Source organism: Zeus faber (assembly GCF_960531495.2).
Source record: "Zeus faber genome assembly, chromosome: 1".
Classification (NCBI taxonomy): domain Eukaryota; kingdom Metazoa; phylum Chordata; class Actinopteri; order Zeiformes; family Zeidae; genus Zeus; species Zeus faber.
In genome coordinates this window covers 31,451,590-31,468,668 of record NC_137193.1, presented here as the reverse complement: position 1 = coordinate 31,468,668, position 17,079 = coordinate 31,451,590, and the positions used below count along the sequence as shown (strand labels likewise).

The window sequence follows — 17,079 nt, the reverse complement described above, 5'->3', positions numbered from 1 at the left end:
TCGAAGTGACACATGTTAATATTATTACCGCACTATATCTCATTTTATGGAGCTCAGTGACCTATTCACCTCAAACCTTCCAGACACCTCATTAACACCATCAAACAACACAATATTTTGCGTTGGGCCCCATTGTCGAGCAGCACACCGGGAAAACGGCTGGTACTGCCGATACAGTCCGCTCCTGGTTGAGATCAGAGCAGAGCTGCTGCCAGTGACAACTGGGCCAAACCAAAAACCCATGGGATAAGGCAGAGTGGTGTTTGGGGTGGCCAAAAACTATATTTTTCCACCGAAATTAATCATTTTGACAGAAATAAATGATGTTTTCCATTGTTTTGTTACGAGGCTGTCTGGTGCATGCAAATGCAGGACACAGAGACTCCGTCAGTAAATGCTCGAACAAAGGTATCTAAAACTAAAGAAACTCAAAACATTGCAGTGCATACAGGCAACAGAACACGCAGGGAATTTATATTTAAGTAAAAAATCTATCTATTTTAGGACATCTGCAGGACAAGCAAGGGAACACAGGACCTGGAGGAGACAGAGAGAGGCAGCTTGAGAGAGAGAGAGATTGAGACATACGGACAGACAGACAGAACACAAGACTACATACTGTACACTAGGGAGAGAAGGGTATCAACAAGGAATAGAATAAACTATAGCAAACACAGGGCAAAATCATGACTGCACAGCACAGAAACAGGTGTAGCCAGGGAAACGGGCGGCAGCTGCAGATCAGGGGCTGGAGACAGACATGAGTGCTGGGCAGCCGAGACTCGGGAGTGCTGGGCCGGGGAGAAAGCCGGCGGCCTCGGGGATCCTTGAGGCGAGAGATGAGACCACGCTTTCTCCTGGAGGATCTTTTTCTGAGGGACCCTGGGGAAAAGGAGGTGCGATCCCCAGAAAGGGGACTGCTTGGGGTCTTCAGTGGAAGGCGCAGGACAGGTGAGTAGCGGGCTAGCCGGTTAAGGATTGGGGACAAGGCTAAGATTAGGATGGTAGTCCAGGCTCACAAACCCCGATTCCGCAGGCAGGGGGCGAGCAGTCCGGGGTGCCCTAAGGAGAGGTTCAGGCTGGGAAACATTCTGGCGGCTAGCAGGCCCAAAGTTAGCAGACAGGTGGCTAGCAGGTTGCGGCCTTGCAGGCCGGTAGCTATGAGATTAAGCAACAGATTGTGGCCAAATAACAATGTTTCTTCCCGTACTTTCTAAATTGACAGTGCATTACAGTACTAGTCAAAGTGTGGATATTTCACGCTTAGTATCAGTATTGCATTGGCTACTTAAAATATATCATATACTGTATCATGTCATCAAATATCCATATATGACTAACTTACTAGACAGTCATTCATGGTCTTTTTAAAAGCAGCTCATACACAAAGTTATAGTGCTCATACTTGAGCAATAATTCCATCTTTAATTTGCAACGAGGTACAATGAAAAAAGTAGTGGTGTCAATGGTACTTCCGATTGAGTAAGAGAATTTTGAAGCCAAAATGCCAAAATAAATATAGCAGGGCTTCATCATCAATAGAACAATGGGGGGGGGGGGGGACTCTTGTCGTTTCATAACTTAGGGCCATAACTCATTCTCAGTCTTTCCTCTCCCCTTCTCTTTCCAAACATAATCTTGGCATTGATTTGCTTATTGTTTTGAATAAACACCCAGACGCGAGAGAGAGAGAGAGAGCAAGAGAGAGAGATCACTGCATTCTGCACTGTCTGGGCAAACAGCAGCGCGGCGCAGATAGGAATCAGAGGATTGGACGAGGTAGGTATGAGTGAAGACAAAGTGGTTTAATCACTTCCTCCGGGCTGCCGTAGTGACGGGGCCTTATCGTCGGGAAGCATCTGAAATATATGTGTGCCATTCTCCCAGGCTTATCACGCCCGGTGGAAAATCCATGTGTCTTTTTTTTTTTTTTTTTTTTTTTTTTTTAGAGGTACAACTCTGACCTTGAATGACTGTGGTTATAGTAAGGGTGTAACTTTAACAGCCCCGCGAGTCTCTTTCAATGTGCCAGTTTGCCAACGGAGGTCATTGACATTTAATTTACGGGGCTTTTTATAGTCCAGTCTTACATTTGGAAAGGGTTTCACCATGATTAAAGCACTAAAGAGCGGATCGTTTGAAGGTAGCATTGCAGTCAAAAGCACCAAAAGTGAGTCCGAGTCAAGATAAAGAACAAAGTATATTGGGTGCAAGACCGGTCAGAGGCTAAAGCTTTGGAGAGTATGAGTCCAAGCCCAAGACCAAAGTGGGTTTGGAGGTCCATTAATTACCATGTGCAGAACCCCTGCTGTTATTCGCAAGAAAATGTTTTTGTTTTCAGTCATCATTCATCCATTCCATCATCTAGTTCCCCAAATAGAGGGAAAGCGAATCATAGCAATAGCATGGCTTCGTTGCTCTCTATAAAGTGTCAAGAATATAAAGGAAGTTTAAGTCACTATCCTTTTGGCCCGTAGATCTTCATAGTAGTAATAGTATGTTAATTTTAGTTAAAATCAATAAATGAATGTCTGCACCCATTCTGCTCAATGCCATTAGTATGTCCAGACAGTCAACTAGACCTGTTGGACAGGAACACCTACAAACACCTTTGATTTTAGACGCATAACTGAATTTTAGCCCTTAAAGTTTGAAGATAGAGTTGAAATGGTGGCACGTTCCAGAAATATAACCATTTCCTCACATTCGTTCAGCCATTTCGACTGCAAGTCCATTGAGCGAGGCCATGTCTCAATGGTCGCTATGCTCACTTTCTGCCGTTACTGAGACAATCAAATGGTAATGTCAGCGAGAATGGGATTTGTTTATCAGTGGTCCCACATTGGTTTACAATATTGGGTCGCATCCTTTAATATCACGTTACATTATGGCACCTTGAACCAATTCAAATCCTATGCATAATATCATGATACATCTAATATCTGCTTTAAATCTGCTCAGCTACGCTGCTGGAGGCCTTTCTTACAACTGACCCTAAAGGCAGATTATATTCCTCCCTTTGAAAGTGTTGCTGTTGTTGATGCTGCTGTTCTGTCTTTGAGTAGTTGGCCAATAGACTTCTATTGTCTGTCTGCTTGAATATGACCAGTGGCTGGGAACAAGGCTGATGGAGCTTGGAGAGCCACATTAGTGAGCTTGGGTATTCTTAACTGTCCATAAAGCGAGACGCAGTCATTAGAATAGCACTCGGTGTAATTACTGCAGGCAGCTCAACCGCCGTCTGCTTCGTGGCCAATTCCATCTCTTTCTTTCAATTTCCTGACTTGTTTGGGGGGCTGTGGGTCTGTATGTGGCAGGGGCACGGCCTGCAGAGCAATGAAAGACAGTATAGATCCTTCCTTATTAACGTTATTTTCGTACTACAGAAAGTGGACAACTGCGCCTAAGCACGGAAAAAGTGGTTGTCAGTTTTTTCCTTGCTTTTTCTAAATGTCATTAGTCACAGAATAGTCGGCAAAGATAATTTGAATTACCGAGGAGAATTGGTTGCGAAACACTGGTTAGGCACCTAATTTAGAAGTTATCCAGACAAACTCATTTCGTGTGGAATATGGGAATCAAATGTGTGTGAGGGGTGCCGACGGCAGGGAAACACATTTAAAGGCCTTATCTTGTTTTGAACTTTAATTAAAGTACCACTAACCCTGAGCTAAGGCAAAGCCAAATAGCCAGTCGGTGGAACTGTTTTAATTACTTAACCCAGAAAACAGCAATTAATTGAATGTTATACAGTATAATGCCTCAACAACTTTTTTGAATAGAAAGCTGGAATTTATTTGCGGAAAGGTCAGGCTGAGAGCGAACATTTCTCAACGAAAGGGCGAGATTATTGTTTTGTATTCTTTCCCCGCTCATTTGAAAGAGAAGAAAATAAACCTTGCAAATATTTTATATTTGAGCCACTTACACATGCATCTTATTCAAAACATGTTTCTGGTCTCATGTAGATGTTTAGATCTCTCTAGAGCGGGTGAAGTGCATCAGTGTGTGTGTGTGTGTGTGTGTGTGTGTGTGTGTGTATGCATGTGTGTGCGTGCGTGCGTGCGTGCGTGCATGTGTGCATTCACTCTTTGCAGATAGCAGAGTGGTGCGACAAAAGGGCTGGCTCTGAACTTGAAAATATTTGCACATCTGTCGCACAATATCTCGAGAGGTGCCTACTGTACACAGCAGCTGTTGGAATAGGGCGTGGAATCCAAACAGCTCATCTGGGAGGTTTAAAGTCCTTTTTGGATTTGGCTCTGCATTCGTAGCATAGAAATGTTAGTGTTAAATAATCAATAAATGTTTTCAGTGTTATGGTATTATAATAATAATAATAATAATAATAATAATAATAATAATAATAATAATAATAATAACAATAATAATAATAATATAATATACACCAACTAGCCACAACATTAAAACCCCCACTAATAACCACTAATATTCTGTAGCTCCCCCTTGTGCCGCCAAAACAGCTCTGACTCGTTGAGGCGTGGACTCCACAAGACCTCTGCAGGTGTCCTGTGGTATCTGGCACCAAGACGTTAGCAGCAGATCCTTTAAGTCCTGTAAGTTACGAGATGGGGCCCCCTTGCTGCCTCACAGCAAGAAGGTCCTGGGTTCGATTCCCGCCTGGGGCGCTGTTGGCACCGTGCTCTGGCGGGTTATCTTCCAAAAAAACAGGAGCCTTTCTGTGTGGAGTTTGCATGTTCTCCCCGTGTTCACATGGGGTTTCCTCCACCTCACGTCAGTAAGGACCCCCCCAAAAAACATGCACCCATCATCGTCTGACCAGCGATGGACACTTATCATCTGGTCCCCGGGCGCGTCCACGTATGCTGCCCACTGCTCCTGGCTGTGCCCCCGGAGGAAGGACAAGCAAAATAACAAAAACAAATAAAGACTGTTTCTTCTTCTTTCTTCTTCTTTCTCCTTGAGCTTGTTGTTCCAGCACATCCCACATATGCTCCATCCGATTGGACCCTAAACCCAGCCATCCACATGATGTAGAAGAAAACGTGATTCATCAGACCAGGCCACCTTCTTCCATTTCTCCATGGTCTAGTTCTGATGCTCACATGCCCATTTTAGGCGCCTTTGGCAGTGGACAGGGGTCAGCATGGCCAATCTGACCGCTCTGCAGCTACGCAGCCCCATAACGCAGGAAGCTGATGCACTGTGTGTTCTGACACCTTTCTATCATAGCAGCATTATCTTTTTCAGCAATTTGTGCTGCAGTAGCTCTTCTGTGGGTTCAGACCAGACGGGCTGGACTTCACTCCCCACGCACATCAATGAGCCCATCGGCGCCTATGACCCTGTCGCCAGTTCACTGGTTGTCCTTCCTCTTGTACCTACCACTTTTGGTAGGTACTGACCATTGCATTGTCCACCCAGTGGACAATTTGGCCCTTGTCAAAGTCGCTCTGATCCTTATGCTTACCCATTTTTCCTGCTTCTATCACATCAACGTCAAGAACTGACTGTTCACTTGCTGCCTAATATATACCACCCCTTGACAGGTGCCATTGTAATGAGATGAGCAATTTTATTCACTTCACCTGTCAGTGGTTTAAATGTTGTGGCTGATCGGTGAATAATCTATATATAAATATACATACCTGTATATAATTATCATAATAATAATGAAATATGTATTTGTATATTTGTATTTGGTTTTTTTTTTCTTTCATATATATATATATATATATATATATATATATATATATATAGACTTTTTTTTTCATCAAACCACAGTCTAAACAAGGCTTAAAATGACGTAACATTTTTTCATATTATATAAAATCAGATTCAGCTAACATTACCCATTACACGTTACTTTATACTTGCCATCACTTGATAAAAAATGTGTTTCACTTTAGATATTAGAATAGGACAAAATATAGACAGTCCTCAATAGTGCTATAGTGCGTGTTGCAGCCGTTGTGTATTCCCAAAAGGGATGAACTAACTTACTGTATGTTAACCTACAAATTACGATCTTTAAAAACAACCCTGTTTGTTGGCGTCTGGTCTCTTGCATTCTCACAGCGATCCCTATGCTGGATTAGTGTTGAATATCCAGCTCCTCAAAATTGAAATGAAATTCTAATTTGAGAAAATGAAAATAATGTGTAACATGAATGTTGTCTTTCGAGAAAAGGAAAATGAAGTAAGTTGCGGCTACACTTGTAACTCTGCTTACACATAAACACGGCTGCCAAATGCAAAACCCATCAGAGGTGATATTTATTTCAACCGCTCGCATCATTTGCTTTTACCAGATACCTCTGGTGAACGCAGAACGCGAAAGGGCAACTTTTCACCGCTCACGCCTAATGAGTAAAGAGGCTTTTTTCTTTTCTTTTTCGTTTTGTCTTTCCAAACTCTGCGCAGAAAACAAACAATTACATTCTTGACTGCCTTTATTTACCCCATGATTGAGCAGTGCCGGCAGACAAGAGCAGGCAGATTAATTAACTAGCGCCCGAAAACCTTTTTATTCTTAGAACGCTGTCACATTGATGGATGGCTGATTAAAGTCAATGAGATGGCTATCAGTACACAACAGTAAAAAAAAAAAAAAAACTGACCTAAAAAAAGGAAAAAATGGAAAGAAGGGAAAGGGAAGGGAAAGAAAAAAGAGCACAGCGCATGCCTTGAAAAAAACAAAAACAAAAAAACTGGACGGCGGAATAGCGGTCGCCTTACAACAGGTATGGATATAACCAGAGAGGGAGAGCGAATGGAGACAAAAAAAAGGAGAGTAATTGGGAATGGAAGAAGGGGGAGAGTGAGGGAGAGCAACGCATCTTTCCGGCAGCCGCCGCAGCCCTCAAATTGCCTGGCTCCTGATGAGAGTTCTCATTAGGGGTCTATACAGCGCCAGACTTTGGAAATATCACAGAATTAATTAAAATGATAGGAATGGAGAGATGGTGGGGAAGGGGATGGAGGGAGGGGGTTCGGATGGAAGCGGAAGAGGGGGGCTCACGTAATCATTGTTCTGATCAGAGCGCCATTGTCTGTCTCTGAATGCGGCCTGTTGACGCCCCCCCCGTCCCCCCCAACTCACTCTTTCTCTCTGTCTCTCTCTCTCTTATATGTTTATCTGGAATCCACCGCTTGGCAGCTTGTTTCCACGGACGCCGCCGCCGCCGCCGTTGATGGAGTATTCATCCCCCTCCGCACCACAAAAGAGGTTCAAAGGCTTCATTTTAAGTGGCAGGGTACTGAAGGGCTCGCCAGGCGTGTTTCTTTTTCTCTTTTTTTTCCTCCCTCTCCCGCTCCCCTGACCAATTTTTTTATCAGCCGGTTTTCAGATTTAGATCGTAAGATTCTGTTTTCTACTGTTTTCATATCGCTCCCTCTTTTCTCTCTCTCTCTCTCTCCCTCTCCTTCTCTCTCTCTCTGCCCCTGCCAGCCGGCTTATGCACGTGTCGTGCCGGGAACACCAAATCCTCAAATCCAATGGAGTTTTTTGTTTTTTTTCTTCCCCCCCTTTTTGTTTATTTCACACTGAAACAACAGCATAGGTTAATCCGCTATTATTATAGCCCTCCCTCCCTCTCTCCCTATGTATTTATCCTGATTCTATACGGCATTAGTGCCGTGCTGCTGTCCACCGACCCTGGGGGAGACGTAAGCGTCGCTCAAATCTTTTGGTAACTACATTGGATTAATAGGTAACCCGCGATGTTCTGAACAAACAAAAGAGCAAGTATGAATTTTGAAAGCAAAAGGGAGTCGTCGAGAATGTGGCCACAAGACCCACCAAGCACTGCTGTCGTCTATGTTGTCTTATGTAATAATAAAATCAAGTCTGCACCCATTCTGCTTCATGCCCTGAGTATTTCCAGACAGTCAGCTACTCTTGTTGGACAGGAACACCTACAAACACCCTAGATGCACGACTGGACACTAAAAGTTTTAAGATAGCGTTAAAAATGGTGTTTGCCAAAAAGTTTCTTAGGATTACCCATTCTGGCATGTTCCACAAATATCACCATTTCTTCACATTTATTTAGCCATTTCAGCGACAAGTCCAATTTCAAAGTCATTGTTCTTGGAGGGCTGCCACAATTTTTTTATATTTTACTTTGGAAAGAAACCTTTAATGCAAGATTCAAGATTCAAGATTCAGAGGTTTATTTGTCAACGACGACTCATTGAACTTATTCCCTGCAGACATTTTGACTTGAAATTGTGCTATGTTTCATCTAAGTGTATCAAAAAAGGACTCTGTGGTTCATTGTTGCCTATTAATTTTGAATTCAGGGACTTATTTTAATGTTAGTTATCTGTCTAGGCAGACTGCCTAGGTAGATGCTAGCCTACTGGCATTGCTTACAGTCTGAACAACATACCTTGATTTGGACCAAGAGAAGAGCTTCTTATTCCCAAAAGAATCGTTCAGACCAATCAAATAAGTTCTTACGACCACATGCCATGCCGCAATGCAAGATTTTGCATTTACAACACGAAGAAGACTCGACGATCCAAAATAAATTGAAAAACCGTGTACATTTTTGGTATGGACTTATTGTGGGAAGGAAAATATACAGTCAAATGTCTTCAAAAACTTGCACACGGTTTAAGGGTTTGCAGTAGGATGGAAATGTATGAAACCTTGAGCCAAAGCATAATTTTGGAATAAATATATATATGTTTCAATAATTCCTGACCCCTTCAGTGGGATTAAGGATTCAAACATTCAACCCCACTCAGTTTAATGTCCTATTAAAACGGAATAGTTTACAGGGGCAGAAGGAGAGATATTGTCAATGAGGCCCCCACAGAACCTTTTCAATACTACACCACAGTTTGTTCCTCTTTTTAAGTATCTCTGCGTCTGTGGCTTGGGGGGGAACTTCTGGGCTTATTTCGAAGGGAGCAGTAAAGACCTCATTCCATCTGTTTAATTACAGTGGAGATTAGCAGATTATTTTTATATTACCGGCGCCTGTCGCTCCTCATCACGCTGGCAACCCTAGGGGCGGCTGCTCAGCTACGACAAGTTTGCGGCTGAATTTTACGTCTCAGAAAAGGCCCTGTGTCTTGACAGGTACTGGTCACTCTGTTAGGATCCCCCTTTTGAGATCAAGGGAATTAACCTTTGAATTCTCACACCCATAGACGGAGGGAGAGATTATCAGATGTAACCCCAGCGGTTAGTTAGAAAACCACTCCTGCCACTCGCATGGGAAATTGATGAGACTGAGGGCAATAGCTCTTGTTTCCCCCAGTCCAGGGGAATCTTTAATTGACTTGCGGACTGCTATTGCTGCTCATTTAAAAGAGCCTGAGCAGCAGGGGAAGTAGGCAGAGGAGGGAATGCGGCAGCACTGAAAACAGTCTTCTCAACGAGATGCATCAAGGACATGTTTCCAGGTCCATGTTTGGACCAGTTTGAAATTGGACAGCAATGGTTTTGATACCATCACGAAATTGGGCCTTTTCCCCCCAAAACACAAAAGCAAGTATTGAAACCCTTAAGACCCAAAAATCCCAAATATCGTCAATTGGAAAACTTGAAACTTGCCTGCCGCCAGCCGCTGAAGCGGAATGGCTCACGGTGGGACAGATAGCGAGCAGCTGCGAGTAATTGTTTCGCTCAGTTGCCGAGGCTCATCCTGGCCCTTTATAGATAAGCTGGGCTAAATCTCCCTTGATGTCCTGGGAGAGAGCAGGGGAGAAGATGGCGACAGAGGAGAGCAAACACTAGGCCGTGGCCAGCCGCCGTTTGAACCGCCTCTTCAAGACCCTCGGCTTCAAATGGCTTTTTTTTTCGGCATCTGGAAAGGGGGAGGGGGAGAGGTCTTGCGCATTATTCTTCGCCCTTCCTCGGTTGATGTCGTCTGCAGCGTCGACTGCCGAGGAGGTGTCTCACATTCATGAGTGCCGAAAGAGGGGCGATGCAGCGAAGGGTCAGAGGGAAGAGCTTTTGTCCGTGGCACTTGTGACACTTTTATGCTCCACCGCTACAAGATAACCGTGGCATTGCAGGAAAAACACAAAGAAAAAAATATAGAATAGGCCAAGAGAAACACCGGATAAATAGTCATATCAAAACATGGTTTGTTGAATAGTATATTCAGGACCTGCAGAACAACTGAGTGAACTGACTGAAAGGTTCTTTGAGGAGCCGAAAATGGTTCTTCTATGGCATCCCCCCAAAGAACCATTTTCTGTTCGAGTTCGACCACCCTGTATTTTTTCTGTGCTGATGGATCCACAAGCTAACACAGTCTGAAGGCTGAGAAACAACAAATCCTTCAGCAGCGTCTATGATAGCTAGCGCTATTGTGCTGAATATTCCTCCCGCTGATATGTTTATTAAGCCGCAATAAGCCTAATAACACAGATAGCATCAGTAGGAAAACTGTACAACCAGCTTCTGCCTCTGGTGGGTCTGAGAAAGAAATAAAAAGGCAAGGGGGAGTAATCCTGGATTCAACGATTAATAATTTGATTCGAACTGGTCTCTAAAGCCCCATTCCCAAAAGGAATGCGTAACATTGCTGGATAAAAAGATTTGACAAACGCAGTAGGTAGTCGTTCACACACTGGCCTCCTTTACCGAAAAGTTCCATATGGAGTCTCTTCCCACATAGAAGACTGTTATGGATACATTACGTAATAGGTTAGGGTTAGTAAGTTATGTCCAGTGTAGATGCGATCGTTTGAACAATCTATTGGCAACAATCTGAATCGGTTTCATTTTCTTCCTGGCTTTTAGAGTCCAACGCTTTGCTTCTCCCCGCCGCTTCCAGACGGACTCGGTTCCCTCTGCTGACGGAGCCGGGACAGAGCCCCCCGTCCCGAAACGCAATAACCCTTAACCAAAGTTCTTAAATCAGTGTGATCATTTTCAACCTGTCCTACACTCTCTGCTTCCGGAGAAGGAAAGTTCTCCACCCGTTCCTCCGCTCCCTCTCCAGTTCTGCGCTGCGGTGCAGCTGCCATCGGTGCCCGATGTCCCCGCACAACACCGCAAACTGTAAACGACACGTCCAGGTTCTGAGTGGCATTTTTAAGAAGAAAAATAATGCATTTTAAGAATATAAAGATGTGTCTTCCGTAGAGACTGGACATGTTTCAGTTTCTCGTCTTAGCAGCCAAGCTTTATGGATCGGACTCGCCATTTTTCCGTGTTCATTTTCTTCCCCGAAAACACATTTTTGAAATACTTGCACAGATTTATTTTTTCATAAAAACCCTTTATTTGTGCTTTGCCGATTTAAATTGATTGCGAATCACCTTTTGAAATAAGACCGTATTCAACTTTTGTATTGCTCAGTGGTTAGCTGGTATTATTGGTCAGTTAGTTAGTTGTTAGTTAGTTGGTATTTGATTTCCCCACCAATTGATGCCAATATGATACCTTTAATACCATTTATACACCGCATTCCAAATTATTATGCAAATTGGATTTAAGTGTCCTTAACATTAAATTTTTTGTTTTTCAATTAAACTCATGGATGGTATTGTGTCTCAGGGCTCTTTGGATCACTGAAATCAATCTCAGACACCTGTGATAATAAGTTTGCCAGGTGAGCCCAATTAAAGGAAAACTACTTAAGAAGGACGTTCCACATTATTAAGCAGGCCACAGGTTTCAAGCAATATGGGAAAGAAAAAGGATCTCTCTGCTGCCAAAAAGCCTCAAATAGTGCAATGCCTCGGACAAGGTATAAAAACATTCGATATTTCACAAAAATGTAAGCGTGATCATCGTACTGTGAAGAGATTTGTGGCTGATTCAGAGCACAGACAGGTTCTTGCAGATAAAGGCAGAATGAGGAAGGTTTCTGCCAAACAAATTCATGGCATTAAGAGAGCAGCTGCTAAAATGCCATTACAAAGCAGCAAACAGGTATTTGAAGCTGCTGGTGTATGATCAAGGTGTAGGATCCTCCAGAGGTTTGCAGTTGTGCATAAACCTACTATTGGGCCACCCCTAACCAATGCTCACAAGCAGAAACGGTTGCAGTGGACCCAGAAATACATGAAGACTCATTTTCAAACAGTCTTGTTTACTGATGAGTACCCTGCAACCCTGGGTGGTCCAGATGGATGGAGTAGTGGATGGTTGGTGGATGGCCACCATGTCCCAAAAAGGCTGCGACGTCAGCAAGGAGGTGGTGGAGTCATGTTTTGGGCCAGAATCATGGGGAGAGAGCTGGTCGGCCCCTTGAGGGTCCCTGGAGGTGTGAAAATGACCTCGGCAAAGTATATAGAGTTCCTGACTGACCACTTTCTTCCATGGTACAAAAAGAAGAACCGTGCCTTCCGTAGCAAAATCATCTTCATGCCTGACAATGCACCATCTCATGCTGCAAAGAATACCTCTGTGTCATTGGCTGCTATGGGCATAAAAGGAGAGAAACTCATGGTGTGGCCCCCATACTCCCCTGACCTCAACCCTATTGAGAACCTTTGGAGCATCCTCAAGCAAAAGATCTGTGAGGGTGGGAGGCAGTTTGCATCAAAACAGCAGCTCTGGGAGGCTGTTCTGACATCCTGCAAAGAAATTCAAGCAGAAACTCTTCAAAAACTCACAAGTTCAATGGATGCAAGAATTGTGAAGGTGATATCAAAGAAGGGTCCTATGTTAACATGTAACTTGGCCTGTTAAGACGTTTTTGATTGAAATAGCTTTTGATTTCAGTAAATTTGACCTCCTAATACTGCAAATTCAACAAATGACCATTTTTAGTTCTTTACAACCTATAAAATGTTTTGAAACTCTGTTGTGCATAACAATTTGGAACAGTGCATTTTGAGTTTTTGTATTTTTGAAAAAAATACTGTTATCATTGGGAGGTTTGTTCAACAACATTTGAATTAAACCCTAACGGTGGATGACCTGAAAATTATACTGACTGTCATTTGCATCGACTATTTAGGAAAATCATTTGCATAATAATTTGGAACGCGGTGTATATACACCGATCAGCCAAATCATTAAAACCACCTGCACAATATTGTGTAGATCCCCCTTGTGACGCCAAAACAGCTCTGACTGATACATATGTTTATTGTGTAAACAATGTTTAGGTAGGCTTTACAGGTCAAAGTAACATCCACATGAAATGCAAGGACCCAAGGTTTCCCAACAGAACATTTCCCACGGCATCATACTGCTTCCGCCGGCTTGCCTTCTTCCCACAGTGCATCCTGCTGCCATCTCTTTCTCAGGTAAATGATGCACATGCACCTGGACATCCACATGATGTAAAAGAAAATGGAATTTATCAGAGCAGGACAACTTCTTCCATTGCTAGAAGACCTCTGAAGGTGTCCTGTGGTATCTGGCACCAAGACATTTGCAGCAGATCCTTTAAGTCCTGTAAATTGTGAGGTGCAGCCCCCATGGATCAAGCTTGTTGTTCCAACACATCCCACAGATGCTCAATTGGATTGGACCCTAACCCCGGCCATCCACATGATGTAGAAGAAAACGTGATTCATCAGACCAGGCCACCTTCTTCCATTGCTCTATGGTCCAGTTCTGACCAGCCCCATACACAGCAAGCTGCGAGGCACTGTGTGTTCTGTCCCCTTTCTATCATAGCAGCATTAACTTCTTCAGCAATTTGTGCTACAGAAACTCTTTTGTGGGATCGGAGCAGATGGGCTAGACTCCGCTCCCCACACACACACACACACACACACACACACACACACACTAATATATATGTATATACAGTATATATATAGCCCTATATATACATATAGCCCTGTGCCCTATGTCAGGTCTGACATAGGGCACAGAAAGGCAAGTAAAATAATCAACACTGAAGATACCATTAAACTGCAAACCACAATATATACAGTAAGTCATAACCTGTGATTTGACGGCTACAAATTATGTCCCAATTGGTCAACAAGTCAGTAACATTGATGGATGACTCTCGGTTTTACCTGAGAACAATCAACACAGAGAGTGGGGTATCAGTCAGTGGGTCCTTGGGTTTGTCAGGTGTATTTTTGTGTCATATTTTCGGATGGCAGCGGTCGTAAACTGCTTCCACAGTGTCAGCAGGGCCAGGGTTGCTGGGTGTGCTGGTTACCCTATTAACTTCAGAAGCTGAAATATTTTATGCCCCTAACGACTGAAGATGAAACCTCATAGATGAGACAACAAGAACTATGGTCGGAAGAAGGGTTTTAACGCTGTCTGTATCCGGCTGTAAATACTTCTAACACACACACACACACACACACACACACACTCACAGTTACATAAAAGAAAAATCATTCTTACATTTAAAATTAACAATTTAATGCAATTAGTTATTTAAATTACAATATAATTAATCACATTACAAATATATACCACATGCTGTCCGGAGATCTGTGATTCAGCTGTCCAGATGGGACCAAAGTGATGGAGGCATACCTCCTTTGTCCTGGCGGCAGGCGTTCCCTCAGTGGTGAGGAACATTAATCCATGGTCATTATTTTTAATTGGCCGTGTCTTGAAATACTATCACACTTTATTTAATATTGTCCACAAGGGATAGCAGTGGTGTCCTGTGACAAAAAAGAAACAAAATGGAAACGATCAAGACCTTCTGCTTATATCAAATCGAGTATCACCAGGGGTAGAATTCTGGAAAAGACACAGGAAAAGGAAACACACAACCCCTTCCCATGTAGGAGGAAGAGGCAGGCGGCTAACACTGGCTAAGCAAGTTGCAAGTTGCAAATGTCTAAGCCAGCGACAGCCACTCTGAATGGGAAGGGACTTTGGAAGTCTTTTGGTCTTTGGGTCTGACAGTATCTTCATGTCAGCATGAGGCAGTCACAATGTGCAGCTACTCCATAAGCTGGCTGCATTGTTCTCTCTGGTTGGGATTTACCCCTGTGACAAAGTGTAGCACCAGCCAAATACAAATCCAGTTGGGAAGACAAAAAAGGGCCAGTCTGCGAGCTACAAAAAGACCAATGTATTTCTGAGCGCAGCTTTCGTCCTCCATATGAAAACCTAATCAGTCAGGCCTGATTGCAGTGAGTGGCCTTTTGTAACATCCTTAATCCAGTGAGTGTTATAAGAAGTGCATAATTGAAATTCTGCTCAGGACGGCTGCAATTTCCAGCGGCAGGATAATGAGCCATCAGTTGGCATTCGTTGGGGAGCACGAGGGACTGTTTTTAATGTGCCATGTGATGAACCTTTGATTGGTGCGCCAAAGACTGGCCTATATTGACAACACCAGCGAGGGACATGGACCTTTTTATTTAACCCTCACTCTCTTTCTCTGGTCCTAATTAAGCAATCAGCCGCATTGAGGATCCATTAATGATGTCATTGTCATGGAAAAAAAAACCGCTCTGTGGTCTGAAAGTACATCCAGAGCATGTGAAATGCACGCACTGATTTTGCAAGAGATTGATGCATCCGCGTCTCCATAGTTACCAAACCTAATTTATTACAATTCTTGTCCTAGCGTAGCTATTATCTCTGTGACATCCGATTGTGTGGAGAGGAGAGAAGGAGACCAGTGGTCAACGATGAATGTAGAGCGATTCGGGGTAACTTCAATGCCAGAGGCTTTGTTACAGCCAAGCCCCTGCAGAGAGGTCCGCATAATATTTCATTTAACATTTCATGGTCTTACATGTGTCTTGTATAAGCACAGCAACACAACAAGCGTGCCAGAACATAGACTTGTTTATGCCGTGCATTTTAACTGTATTCTCGGAGCTCTCCTGAGCTGAAGGTGACTTTTATGTATGGACAACCTCGGCAGAGGCAGAACACTCGATTGAATAAAATAGTCTTCATTAGAGCGTCGGGCTTGGACTTGTTCGCCAATTTTGAACCTATTGGAATGCACATTATTATTGGAAAGAAATCAGAGCAACTTTAGGGAATTAAGGGCCACTTGTTCTCTGTGGAAGTTTGAATCCAGATGTTGAATCGCTGTTTTGAGAAGGGAAAAGGGGTTTTCAGGTCCCAGGTCCCTTATGCACTGATTCATAATTTCAAATTACGTTGAGATACAAGTGTCCATTATTGCAGCTAACTTTTGAAAGAATTGTATTGCTTACCCAATGAACATTTTTAGGTTGAAATGTTTTGTGGGGTCCATGCCTACAGTAGATGGGAAAGGTAGCGCATGCCGTTGTAGCGTACTTTCAACGACCATGTTTCACTGTTATTATTGTTTTGGTTGTTTCGGAAAAAAATTTAAAACGTTAAATTTTATTAAATTACTCAAGCTAAAAGTCGTCTAAGCTTCCTGGTGATTCCGAGGGTAAATGAGCAGCAAGTTTGGCCTGACTCAATTTGGCATTAGACGTCTAAGTGCTCGCTGGGTTCTTCAACATTAGTCAAGTTCCCTCGGAAGGGAAGGTCCAATGACATAATTCTGCATAAGAATTATCCATGTGCTTGTGTATTATGTGTACAAATTAACAAATGAGGTTAACTATGATTTAAAAAAATGGAATGAAAATGGAATGAAATGGATCTACTCTGAGGCAAATTTATCTTTCTGCATCTGTCCATTGTTCACACCGCTACAACATTGCTTGCGCGAGCAGAGATAAATTCTGCGCACGAGTGCTGTGAAAGCTTCGCAAAAATAACATGCTTGCTCGGCTGTTTAAGTTAGGTGTGCAACTCCTCCACAGTAACATCCTCGCGTGTGGATCTCATTTGCGCTCCCGGACTCGCGGACAAAAAAAATCCCGCCCACCTTCTCAAATTCCCCACGCCCCGGCCCAGCACCGATCCGTGGCCCGGTGGTTGGAAACCCCTGTGATAGTGCATATAAAACTTCAACTAGGGCCCCCCTCATGGCGCCGGGCCGGCCGTGAACAATATGTTTTTTTATTTTAAAGGCCTTTTATTTTTTTCATGCTCTCGTTGCCTTTCTCATGGCCCGTTGAAGAAATGGCACTTAAGGTGAACGCTGGGGGGAAAAAAACAAAACGTTCAGCCCCCCTCTCCACCCCTTCACTTTGAAAAGTTTAAAAAGCTGTCCATTCTGTAAAATCACTCTTGGAAGCAGAAAAGGCAGCTGGAGGTGTTAATTTCATGGGTTAGGTCTTAAATTG

General features: G+C 43.3%; 1 long non-coding RNA gene across 1 annotated transcript; it reads left to right on the top strand.

Moving 5' to 3' along the window:
- The first annotated feature begins 583 nt into the window (after positions 1-583).
- LOC307229464 lies at positions 584-7,778 on the top strand. The gene is made up of 3 exons (XR_013844132.1): positions 584-951; positions 1,678-1,779; positions 7,142-7,778. It is a non-coding gene; the product is annotated as an uncharacterized lncRNA (long non-coding RNA).
- The last annotated feature ends 9,301 nt before the right edge of the window (positions 7,779-17,079 follow it).